This window comes from Monodon monoceros, unplaced genomic scaffold (assembly GCF_005190385.1).
Source record: "Monodon monoceros isolate NGI ecotype Baffin Bay Population unplaced genomic scaffold, NGI_Narwhal_1 Super_Scaffold_16, whole genome shotgun sequence".
NCBI classification, from domain to species: Eukaryota; Metazoa; Chordata; class Mammalia; order Artiodactyla; family Monodontidae; genus Monodon; species Monodon monoceros.
In genome coordinates, this window is record NW_021703772.1 from 61439134 (window position 1) to 61452289 (window position 13156).

Consider the following 13156-nt stretch of genomic DNA (forward strand, 5'->3'; position numbering starts at 1 on the left):
CCACCCAACTCTCTGAGGTCCCCGGATTTCTCGCTGTACAGACCCGGAGAGGGTGAGAGAGGCAAGAAAGGGGAACGTCACCGGGGAAACGAACTTGCGCCCAGCGCGCGAGAGGTGGCAGACAAGGATAGGTGCGCGGCGCCCCTGCTCCGCGCTCGGCGCTGGTGCGATGGCTTCCGAAGGCCAGGGGACAGAGAGTGCGGGCGAATCTGGGTACATCTAAGAGCCTGCAGAGTAGCGCCCGCCGGCCACGGCCTCCAGACCCTGCATAGGACTCCGCATCTAGCTCCGCGCGCGCACTCGCCCATCAGAGCAGGCAGCGGGGAGGCCAGGGCTTCTGGGGAAGTAACAGGTTACCGCTCTGAGTCGCGCCTTCGGCTGCTGCTGGCCAGGAGCCCATTGGTGAGACCGGCACTCGCAGCCGGGAAGCGGAGGGGAAAATCGCTCTCGCTCCACTTCTGCGCGAGCCTCAGCCTCTGTGCGTCCCCGGGGCATGAATCTCGCTGATGGGGATAGGATGATTGAGAAGGCTGAGGTCTCTGCGCCGTGCAGGAACGGAGAGTCAGGACTGGGGCGGGTGGGACGCACTCATCTCGGGAGGGTAGATGGCAGACACTGGGGTGGGGATTGGTCAAGAAACCGCGGGTGAAGAGGACCCAGCTAACAGTCGCGGCTGGGTATTGGGAAGGTACGGGCAGCCGCGCGCTTACCCACCTAGGTTGGGAGACAGCAAGCCGTGCGCTCCGGTCGCTCTTCTGCGTAGCGCCCAGCAATCCGCCCGGCTCGGCCCGGCTCTGCCACAGGCGTAATCTGCCCGGCGTCACCTCCAGCTGCCGCCTCTGTTTCGCTAGCACCGTCCCGCACGGGAGCTCCAGGAAGAGAAAAGAGCAATCCGAAGAGGCGGCTTCTTGGCTTCGGGGGAGGCGGAGGCGGAGTGGGGAGGCGGGGACCGGCTCAGCAGGGGAATCACGAGGCCGCTGCTTGCGGGGGCAGCTCGGCAGAGCGGTGGGGCTCCTTGCAGGTGCCTGACCGCCTCTGGAGCTTTGTAGGGCGATTATAAATCCAGATCACGGGTTTGCGCCCGGAAAAAAAAAAAAAAAGGAAGAAAGAAAGCAAGAAAGAAAGAGAAAGAAAGAAAAAGAAAGAGCCCTATGAGTAATCCAGACCGTACTCAACACGCTCTATTTTTTGAAATAGGCAGAGTGTCGGGTAAAGCGAGGCAAGAGAGAATTTCTATGAAGAATTCTGCCTCGCTGAGCGCTTCTCCCTCCCTTTCTTCTCCCCCACTACCATATCTTCGAGAAGACAAGAGCAGTAGCTTTGCCTCAATTACTCTCCCCGCGGTTCCTCCAGCTCTACGACCCCACGATGCCTCCTTGAGCGAAACCGCGTTCTGGGTCGTGTCCTTGCTGGCTCTCTACTGAGCCAGGATTGTCGTGAAAGCAAAGAAGGCAGAGACGAGGGGGGAACACTCAGACCCTAGAGGATTCCATCTCCTTTTCATTTCAGTTTCCTCATCCAGCTCAGAGCCTCCCCAAGTACTTCATCTGAGCTCAGCTGCCCACTGCCTCCGCAGAGAAAAGGGTCCGATTTCCAACCCACTGTACGCTCCCTCCTAGCTTTGGTTCCCTTGGTGATGGGGAAAGGAGTCCTCCTGATTGATCATATCTGAAGGTTAATAACACGCACGAGTGCCGCTCCACACACAAGGGGAACCCGAGCATAGAGGTGTCCTGGGGGTGGGGTGGGGGGAGCGGACCGGCCCTCTATGCCTAGGCCCACTCCCCTCCACTCCCCCTTCGATTTCATGCTTTTTAAGAATTCTCCTTTTGCAATATTTAAACGTATTTAACGAACTGCCTGGTTCGGAAAGCCCCTCACGGTAAAAAGACGTTCACGGAAAAATTTCCACCAGATGGCGCTAGGCAGCCAGAGACCGAGAGGCCCTATGCTGGCCGGGGCTTTCCTCGTGCGCCAGAGCCAACAACTAGACTGGCTGGCGGGGCTGTTTATTCTCTGGCCTTTTCAAGCCATCCCTCAGGCACCCTCGTCTCTAATTTTTGTTCTCCTCTTTCCTCTACCTCAGTTTCTTTTTCTTGAGGGCAAAACAAAGTTGATCTTTGGGTCTGGGTGACACCGTGTAACCAGTGATTCCTTTACTCGTTTTCGCAGTGATTTTTTTTTCTTTTTCCTTTCCCTGTTGCGGTGCAGCAGGCAGGGGTTATATATGGACACGTCTGCGGCCTTGCTGGCCCACCGGAGTCCCGACCCTTCTCTCTGAATATCTTATTGCCTTTCACCATGACACAGTGGGGATGCCGAAAATCTTACAAAGCACTGAATATTCCATAAGGGAGATCGAAGATTCAGCCCTGAGAAGACGGAGTTCGATTAGTACGAGGGATCTCGTTGTGAGGTTTGAAATAACCGCGTTGCCCTTGATACTAAAGGAAATACTGTTGCCCTCTCTTTCATCTTACAGTAAGAACTCGGGCACTTTTTAAGGACGGAAAAGCATCCCGAATGGCGGGCGTGGGTAACAGCAGCACCGGGCGCCAGAGCTCAGGACTGGGCAGGGTGGGCGTGCCCACTCCGCGCAGGAAACCTTTCAAACTGCGCACCGCGCAGCTTCTCTGCCACGCTTGGAATGCGCGGTTTACTACGAGACTAGGCTTGGAATTCCACCCACGCCCCTTCCTCGAGCCTTCCTAAAAGAAATGGTTGCACCAATCAGGGAGCCCGGTGCTAGTGCTCGATCATTCAAGACGCCCTGGGGCAAGGAGGCCGGCGGGAGGAGGCAACAAATCCCCGCTCCTCTCAGGGTGTGCCGTACCAGGAAGACGCCCACTCACCTTGTCTCCTCTGCCTTCTCCTAAGATCCGAGATTCCCCAGAAAGGAAGATTCGTTTACCTTAACCTGTGGCATCAGACTGAGAAATTTCCACCCACTCCCTCTTCTGACCCCGGTGTCCAAAACGCTCACCCCTAACGTTTTAGCCAATAAAATCATCTCGCCGGAGAAAGAAATCTCCTACAAGACTGTGTGTCTCAAATTAAAGCTGAGTCCATCCAGCTGCAAGGACATCCCTCCCTTTCTCCTTTATGTAGGGGGGAAGGGAGGAATGAAGATTCTTGCTCGTCCTTAATTTTAAAATGTTTAATATTAGTAATTAAACGGATGTTTATTAATCACCTACTTTGTGCTAGGCGCTGTTCTCATGGAGCTTACACTGTCCAGCAATTTATATTATCCCTGCACTCATGAACATTCCAGTTAGGCGGGAAGAGTAACAGAGTTGGGGACTTCATGGCTTTGATTTAGTTTCCAATTATCTCTCATTCCAACCCGGACTCTTGGGCTCAGCGGAGATGGTAAGGAACTGAAGGCCTGGAATTCCAGTTTCAGCACAGCGAGTTCGGACTTAGGGCACGGCTCTTTCAGCACCAAGGACAGAGCCCACGGTTTGGTCGCTTAAGCCTCGGGTTAGTCCGCTTAGGTCTCCAGCATTTAGGAAACCCGCCCAGCTCTCCCCATCCGCCTCCCAGCAGTAACTGCTGGGTTTTGTTTCCCTTGTTGGGGCGCGGTGGTGGTGGAGTATGTCGCCCCATTCTTGCCTTTCCGGTAAGAATTTGCAAGGAGGGTCGTTGTGGTTGTCTTTCGGCTCTTCAGAATATTTGGGGATCTATATTTTTGTCGGTATTTTCCCACTCTTATTTTTATCTTTTATGACTCCCGGGGGAAGATGCTTTGGATATTGGGGGTGGGAAAAAGATATCCTCTCTGGGGACTCTTGCCGGTGGTGAGGGGTGGCCCGGAAGGGAGTAGTATCCGCCCAGCTGCTTCGTTTGCATTTGATCGAAGGTTTAGCGCTTTGAAGAAATGGGAACAAGACGTCCAGAGGCAGAAGAAGGAGGGGGCGAGGGCGACCCCTCTGGTCTCTCTCTGCCGGGCGTGGAGGTTTTGCCAGCCTGCAACCCAGGCTACTCGATTATGTCTTCCGAGGACAACCTTCCTTTAGGTCAAGGATGGTTGGGACTTGGGAATACGACCCTCCGCCCACAATGCCCTTTCCCCGGGAGGTTTAAAGATATTCCAAGTGGATTTGGATTTGGAGATGAGCCTTTCGGCAAAGGAAAAAAAGCGAGTGGGTGGAGTAAGGAGTGGAAGGGGCACCCAAATGGGCTGCGGGGGAGATTTTTTATGCGTAAAATATGGTCCGCGTCAAGGTGAGTAAATATGAAACGTCAATCTTTTTTTTTTTTTTTTAACGCATTTAGCATTTTTAGCCTCCAGGAAAGGTAATTTAGAGCCACAGTGTTGGTTCATTTCAGCCTGCTCGTTAAGGTCTATTTTAAGCATCTAATTTACGACCAAAAAAGAGGGGGGAAAAATGGCAGTGCTCACCTTTTAAACGTCTGTCTCCCGAGACGAGGGCTGTGGGCAGCGTTAACCGTACACTCGGCTTTTCGTAAGTGGGAGCGAAGGTCTATTCGGTGTGTTTGTGTACTTTAAAGATAGTTCCCCAAATCATTCTGGACTTTCTTTGGGAACCATAGCTAAATCAACACCCCTACCCGCAACAGACGACGTCACACTCACTCCTGGAAGATGGGAAAGGGTTAAAAGTGTGGCGAGAGAGGGAGAATTCCAGCCAGAACGCCGCCAGAGAGGACTCCGGAAATTACAACCTTTTCTTCTAAAGAACAGCGCTGAGTTCCTCAGATAATCGTCATATGGTCCCTTCCCCCTTGCTATTCAGAAGATGAAAATATTCTAATATTAAAGAAATTAATCAAAGAGGACAGAGTAATTTGTATTGGGGCACATCTTAAGACGCCCAGTTCTCGCTATTTCAAACACGACGACGCAGGGACCGCCAGGTGGCGATAGATTACAATTTCTGAGGGAACAACGGGTTCCATAAGGGAGCAGTTCTTGAAGGAAAACTGCTGGCAGGCCCTTTCCAGTTCACTCATACTCTGCCATATTTCACAAAGCAGGGCCTTTTTTTTTCTTTTTTTTTTAAATGCCGAGAGATGCTGCCGGAAGTGGCTGGAAACACTCAGAATCTCTGTCCCTTTGGTGAAAGAGGAGGGGATGCAGAGTATCCAACTCTTTCCCACAGAGCTGCTCTTTAAAGGTAGCCTCAGGACAGGAACTCTGGTATTAATTAGGCAAGGTGTTTCACTGCGAAACTGGACACCAGGGAAATAACAGGTCTGGATTGCAATTCTGACAGCTTCTAAGATGTATCTATGTTTTCAGTTCTCTCAACAAAAACTAAGGCAAAATCAGTCCTTTCCCAAAAGAGTGGGATGAAGAAAGATGATTTCCCAAATGAGATGCTTTTTAGTGAAACAGAGTATGGAATAGCGATACAGTTGAGCCTTGAACAACCTCCGGGGGTTAGGGGAGCCAGCCCTCACCACAGTGGGAAATCCATGTATAACTTAGAGTCGGCCCTCCATGTACAGAGTTCCTCAACATCCATGGTTCCTTTGTATCTTAGATTCTGCATCCACACTTTCAACCAACCTGAAATCATGTAGTACTGTAGTATTTACTATGGAAAAAAATCCGCATCTAAGTGGACCCTCACAGTTCAAATCTGTGTAGTACAAGGGTCAACTGTATTTTATCTATTTTTTCTTTTCAGTGTAAAAGCTCTTGAACTATTTAGAATAACAGGTATTTAGCCCCTGCTTTCAGATGTAGGTGCCTAGGACTGCTGTGTATGAGAGGTTCTGGAAGGTTCTGACTTAGTTGTGGAGAATCTGATAAATTTCTATTCCTGATCAGGTTCCTTCCCTATCTGGCCTAATCCTTGGCCAGTTACTCAGGGGAGAAAACAGAAGCTTAACAGGTGGGATTCATCATTGCTGTTCTAGCTCAGTTTCTTTCTTGTCAAGAACTAACAAGTAAGAGCTCACTGGAATTTATTCACACCCAAGGTTCTCACCTGTGTCAGCTGCAAATCAGTGCCTTGGGTTTTCCCAATTAGTTACCTGGAGCTCCTTCTTTCTTACTTTCAGGTGCAAGGCTGAGGTCTTGTTTTCTCTGCCTTTGGATGAGTCAAGGATCATTTAGAACTGCAACAACTTGAAATCTCAGGAAGTCCCTAAATATGCAGATTAAATGATAGTCAATATCTTTTCACTGGGGCTATAGTCACATTGTCTCAACTACATAGCTAGGGATAAGCCACAGACATGCATTGAAGCACGGGAAGACTTGAACTGGTAAAACTTTTGTTTTCTTCCCTGAATCAGAACCGTATACTCTCCCCGCCGTCACCCCCGCCCCAGCCCCACCCTGCCACACACACACACCAACCTTGATATCGGACTTGGCCATGTGATTTGCTTTGGACACAGGAATAGAGCTGAACTGCAAATCCAAGAGTCTTGAGGTAATGTGTGATGCATAATTTCCGTGGCAGTAGCTGACGAATACAGCCTCTCACACCAAGGCTGCCGGGGAGAACCAAGGTGGAACTCAGAAAGGTCTTGGCGTTGGCTGCCCAGGATCGCTTACTGTGGGTGGGCCCAGTCTGGCCTAATAGCGGTGGTGGAGAGGGTGGGGCACGTTAGCGACCTCTGACATCTCTGTCTCTCGCTTTAGAATCATGACTACAGAAATAGTTATATTATAGAGGTGAAAAATAAATCTCCTGGAAATTATGCAGTGTGTTTATTGTCTGAATTCTCATTTAAGCATCACCTGAGATCGTATGCTTTGCAGACAAAGAAACTGAAGTCCAGAGAAGTTTCAGGATTTCCCAGAGCACACACTTAGTGAGAATCAGGCTGGAAACTCTTCTCCCTTCCATCTCAGTGCCCTGTGCACTGCTCAGTGAGGCCTCCCAGCTCTGCCACATAATAATCATTTGGCCTTGGAAAATCACTTAATCTCTCTGGACTCCCATAATGGCAGGGTTAGGGTATCAGATGTGACCAGATAAGGCTTCATTCATCTGAAATAATTAATTAGTAGTGTTTCATGACTCTTCTCACAGGGCAATGTTCTCCTGTTGTGAATGCTATGGACTCAAGGACCTCTTGAGGTCTTCAAGGCAGCTTGTTACAGGAGGAAAATCAATAACTTTAGTCAGACTTGAGTTCAAATCTCAATTTTACTTATCAGCTATTATTTAAATGCTCAGTCTAAATTTTCTCATCAATAAAATGGGAGTTAACATTAGTTTTGTGGGCTGTCTTATTTGATGTCCATAAAACCCATGTTCACAAGTTCAGTGATGCCTGGTTTATGGATTTCAATGTATGTCAACTCCGGCTCCTGTTCTTTCCCCTTAGTTCAACAGTGATTTTGATCCATTTAAATGTTTTCTCCTTGGATGTATAAGCTAAGCCTAACATGTGTTTTATTTTGTTGCCCATTTCAGTAGAGCTTCATCATCCCTTGACACGGACTTGAAGGCTTTCTCTTCAGCGATTTAGAGGCCTTTTAATCTACAGAGAGTTTTGATTCCTAGAGGAGAAAATTTTCTGATGGCACATTCAGACTCAGCTGAGAAGGGGTGAAAGGGAGCCAGTTTTGTGCCAATGTCTTCACTCTGCCCCAATGACACTGACCTTCTTGTTGTTTCTTAAACATTCTTGGCATGTTCCCATCTCAGGGACTTGGCAATAAATATTCCTCTGCTTGGAAAGCTCTTCCCTCACGTATCCATAGGATTTGTTCCTTCTCATTCTGGTTTTTGCTCAAATGTTATTTTCTCAATGACCTTCCTTTATCCCTCTATTTAAATTTACAAATCTCCCCCGGTCATAGAAATCCCTATTCCAGCCTGTTTTTTTCCTCTAACACTTTCTTTTTGTCTTTACCACTTGACATATTGTATATTTTACTTATTTATTGCTTCTTTCTTCTCACTAAAATGTAAGCTCCATGAGGGCGGGGATTTCTTTTTAAACCAATGTATCCCCAGCACAGAATGGTTCCTGGAACACTATAACCACCCACTGCATATTTGGCTGGTTTTTATTTTGTGCATCTGAATAGACAATATATTCCTAAGATCTTCAGGTGGCCATCTGGAAGTCACCTAGTGCCTGCAGAATGACCATGGGCAGTCGTTTTGCATCACTTTCTTTTCTTCATCTGGATTCAGATAAGGAGGTGAGAAGAAAAAGTAGACACGGAAGAAATAAGTCCCCCAAAGTCAGAACCACCTAGGAGACCTCAACTAGCCTATGAAGGAGCAGCCAGTTACATTAGTATTCAAACCCCTGCCTTAACAGGTGGCAAAAGATCTCAGTTTTGCAAGTTTGTTTTGAGACAAGTTTCTCAAAAGTATTCTTTTAATTCCATTCAGTACATAGGATTTTTAATATTTTTCCTCTTATTTTCTTTCATTGGTGGGATGTGAGCTAAGGGAAGGTGGCTGTAGGATGACGATGTTGTCTGCTGATTTAAGTATTCTGCCCCACCTTTGGCTCAGTTCTTCAGATGCCAACAGGATGAAACTGAATTTGGTGCCTATTATGATGGGAAAGCGATTTTCTTCCTAACACACTACCCAGTGGTAGACAAGGAACTGTGAAATGTACCATCTTAACAGGATGATTGTTTTCAAGTAATCCTTTTCATGGAAAGACATTCAGAATAATTGTTCTTTGAGGCAAAGATACATTTAGAGACCTGGGGGCATGAAACGCCAAAAGTCTTGCTACAGAGTAGAAGAGGGGGCAAGCTAAAGTGTTTGAAAGGCAGGGGAAGGAGCTCAGGAAAGTTAACCAACTATTAAACTTTTTTTTGGATACAGTTCTGCAACAATAGGAACTATTGGGTTGGCCAAAAAGTTCGTTTGGAAGATGTTATGGCAAAACCTGAACGAACGTTTTGGCCAATCCAACACATAATCAATTCTTAAAAAACAAGGTCTTTTGGAGGCTATAGGTGATGATTTGCAGTTGTTTCTACTTAATTTATCCAACTGGGCATAAGAGTAAGCAAGTCTGTGAGTGTACTAACTGGTTAAGGTTCTGTGAAGATCAGCATTTCTGTCTCAGACAACATTTCTTTTCTGAACTTAATGACCTATTTATTTACTTATTGGTATTGATCCTCATCAGAAGCTTCCAGCACACCAAAAAGTGTACTAAGGCCTGCTTAAATGCCTCACGTACAATAGGCAATTCGTGAATATTGCTCTATTTCCTCCCTTCCTTGTGTAAACTTTTCTGTTCCTAAGGTCAGTTTTACTTTAACTTTTTTTTTTAGTCTTTTTTTAAATTGAAGTATAGTTGATTTATAACGTTGTGCCAGTCTCTGCTGTACAGCAAAGTGACTCCGTTATACACATGTATACATTCTTTTTTTAATATTCTTTTCCATTATGGTTTTCCATTATGGTTTATCCCAGAAGATTAGATATAGTTCACTGTGCTATACAGTAGCACCTTGTTGTTTATCCTTTCAAGTTTCTTTCTTTTTTTAAAAAAAGTACATTTCTTCCTTTAAATTAATATATGATTGTTAAAGTCTGTGACTTTATAATGAACTAAAATGAAATAACCTCATCACCCATACACAACCACAGTTAACATTTTCATTAATTTTTCCCCCAGATTTCATCCTGCCCTATTAGAGGCTTAATTTAAAAGTTTTTAGTATTGAACAGTTATTTGTACACACATGTTCACAGCAACATTATTCTCAATAGCCAAAAGGTGGAAGCAATCTAACTGTCCATCAATGGATGAATGGATACACAAAGTGAGATATATATACACAATGGAATATTATTTAGCCATAAGAAGGGATGAGGTATTGAAACATGCTAGGGCATAGATGAACCTTGAAGACATTATGCTGAGTAAAATACTCCAGTCACAAAAGGATAAATACTGGAGGATTCCACTTACTTGTGGTACCTAGGTCAAATTCATACGCAGAAAGTAGAACAGTGGTTGCCAAGGACTGAGGGTAGAGGGAAATGGGAAGTTATTGTTTAATGGGTACGAAGTTTTGGTTTGAGAAAATGGAAAAAGTTCTTGAGGTGGATGGTGGTGATGATTTCACAATATTAATGTGCTAAGTGTTACTGAACTGTGTGCTTAAAAATGGTTAAATGGTAAATTGTATATTTTAGCACAATAAAAAGCTTTTAGTTATAAAAGTGACACATGCCTATGATAAAAAAATTAAAATGCATACATTGAAAAGTAAAGCTTTTCTTACCTACCTCCCCTCCTCACTTGCACAACCCAGAGATAAACATTCTAGCCAGTTTCATATTTCTACTTTTGACATACCTGCACCTGTAACTGGCACAAGGATCCGCCAATTCCTCTTCCTTGGCTTTGAGTGGCCATGACCCTTGGGGACCTGATGGTACCCTAAAGAGTCCAGTTAGGCTTACAGTCTTAGAGGATGTTATTGGTGTCATTATGCTTGCTATGCTGTGGCAGATACATACAGTAGGATGCTCTCAGCTGCAAAGTAATAGAAAATCAGAAACAATCTGGCTTAAACAGTAAGAAAATTTATTGTCTTACGTAGGATATTCAGAGGTAGGGCAGGCACTAAACCAGAGATGACTGTCAATAAAAATGTCATCAAGGACCAGGTTCTTCTTTTCTCTCCTCTGCTGTCCTTAGCATTGGCTTCAGCATAAAGCTTCCCATGGTTCTAAGATGCTGCAAGTACGCATGAGGGCTCTATGCTTTCTTGTCTCATGTTTTATTAGCTGAGACTGGCTGAGTTCTGTCCATGTCTAGTAATAACTAGTAGTAAAGGGATACTGGTCTAAGGGTACAAAGTTTCAATTATGTAAGGTGAATAAGTTCTGGAGATCTAAGGTACAGCATGGTAACGATAGTTAACATACTTATTGTATACACAAGCCTACCTCATTTTTACTGCATTTCACAGATACTGCGTTTTTTTACACATTGGAGGTTTGTGGCAACCCTGGGTCAAGCAAGTCTATTGGGGCCATTTTTCCAATAGCATTTGCTCACTTTGTGTCTCTGTGTCACATTTTGATAATTTTTGCAATATTTCGAACTCCACCAGCAAAAAGATTATGACTTGCTGAAGGCTCAGATGATGGTTAGCATTTTTTAGCAATAAAGTATTTTAAATAAAGGTATGCATATTATTTTTTTAGACATAATGTTACTGCACATTTAATAGATTACAATATAGTGTAAACATAACTTTCATATGCACTGGGAAACCAAAAACTTCATGTGCCTCACTTTAATGTGATACTAGCTTTACTGTGGTGGTCTGGAACTGAACCTGAAATATCTCTGAGGTATGCCTGTACTTGAAATTTGCTAAGAGGATAGATCTTAAATCTTCTCAACACACACACACACACACACACACAGGTCACCATGTAGAGGTGATGGATATGTTAATTCGCTTGATTGTGGTGGTCATTTCACAATGTATATGTGTATCAAGTTGTTCACCCTAAATATATATAAAAATATAATTTTTATGTCAATGACATTTAAAAGCTGTTACAAACAAACAAACTAGAGCAAGTGGGATGGGAGTACCGTGATTAGCTTAGACTTATCACCTAGGTTGAAAAGGCTGGAGGGGGAATCAACCAGTGTCTGCTATAGGCTGTCTCCTGGTTCAGAAGGGTGCATTATGAACAAGGCTATGCAAGTCCATCTCATCTCCCAGTGCTTTACTTAACAAGCCTCTCCAACTTCTGCACACACACAGCCCCACCCCGCACTGTAACATATCCCAAGTCAGCTGGGTAGTTTATTAGGAAAGCCAATCAGAGAGACCTTTGTCCTCCTTAGTGTGGCCTTGGAGGCTACATCTTACTTGCCTCTTGTGAATTCTCAATACTGCACAATATAGGACACTTGCCCAGAACTGCAAAGCATTTCCAGTGGATCCAGGCTTTTCTTCACATCTGGCACCATGAGCTCTGGTCAAGTGCTTCCCACCCCCCTCTCCTGCTTGTCCAACATCAATATTCCAGGCAAGATGCCAAAATTACATATACCTTACATGTAATTAACCAAGGGTATAGTTAAAGGGAAAAAACACACTTCAATTAAAGGGAATGTAGGTTATCACCTTGCTTAATATACAGTTGACCCTTGAACATCATGGGGGTTAGCGGTGCTAATCCTCCATGCTGTCGAAAATCTGAGTATAGCTTATAGTTGGCCCTCAGTAACCACCGTTCGGCATCTGTGGTTTGGCATCCGTGAATTCAACCAACTGTGGACCATATAGTACTGTAGTATTTACTACTGAGAAAAGTTCACATATAGTGGGCCCGCACAGTTCAAATCAGCGTTGTTCAAGGGTCAACTATATAAAGAAATGAAGGGTAACTGAAAGCTATATGAGGAGCACAAAAGAGAGGCAATTCTGATTCCACGTTTGGACTGCTGGAGCGTGGTCAAGATAGAACCAACTGCCACTCACTAAGGTTATGTTATATACATTCTCTAAGGTATTAGATGGTCTTTACTTAATAAATCACTCCCCTTTCTTCAATCTGCTCCTCTCTACTGGAATCTTAGGGAGGTAAGTACAGTGAAGGGTAGGGCATTAGAGTAAAATGATCTGGATTTGGAATACCTTGTGCTCTTCCTTTCTAACCCGGGCCCTGTGAATGGCTCTGAAAGAAGCGTGGTGAGAAGGACAAGGGCCGTTCTGCCAACCATAAGGTAGCGACCAGAGAATACACCATCTCCATTCACAAGCACATCCATGGAGTGGGTTTCGAGAAGCACACCCCATGGGCACTCACAGAGATTCGGAAATTTGCCACGGAGGAGATGCGAATTCCAGATATGCTCATTGACACCAGGCTCAGCAAAGCTGTCTGGGCTGAAGGAATAAGGAATGTCCCATACTGTATCCATGTGTGACTGTCCAGAAAATGTAATGAGGATGAAGATTCACCAAACAAGCTCTATACATTGGTCACCTATGTATCTGTCACCACTTCCAAAAATCTACATTCAGTCGGTGTGCATGAGAACTGACCTCTGATTGACAAAGTTATAAAACCATCAAAAACAAATGACCTGGATTTGAATCTGCCAATTCCCAGGTTTATGATCTTTAGAAAGTTACTCTCAATCTTTCCTAGGTCTCAATATCTTCACACGTAAATGGGGATAATAACATCTACCCCCATGC

At 45.2% G+C, this 13156-nt stretch overlaps 1 protein-coding gene and 1 pseudogene across 2 annotated transcripts in view; one reads left to right on the forward strand and one right to left on the reverse strand.

The window, feature by feature from the left end:
- The window catches only part of GAD1 (glutamate decarboxylase 1), a 40543-nt gene extending 39464 nt beyond the window's left edge, over positions 1 to 1079 (reverse strand). Inside the window, exon 1 of one of the 2 annotated variants that reach the window (XM_029225264.1) lies at positions 715 to 1077. The gene's annotated coding sequence lies outside the window, so the exon portion shown is untranslated. Of the gene's footprint in view, positions 1 to 710 lie in introns of both variants that reach the window. The other variant, XM_029225265.1, reaches the window with a different exon arrangement.
- A 9257-nt stretch (positions 1080 to 10336) lies between these two features.
- Positions 10337 to 12999, forward strand: LOC114896578 (annotated as a pseudogene).
- Positions 13000 to 13156: the final 157 nt, after the last annotated feature.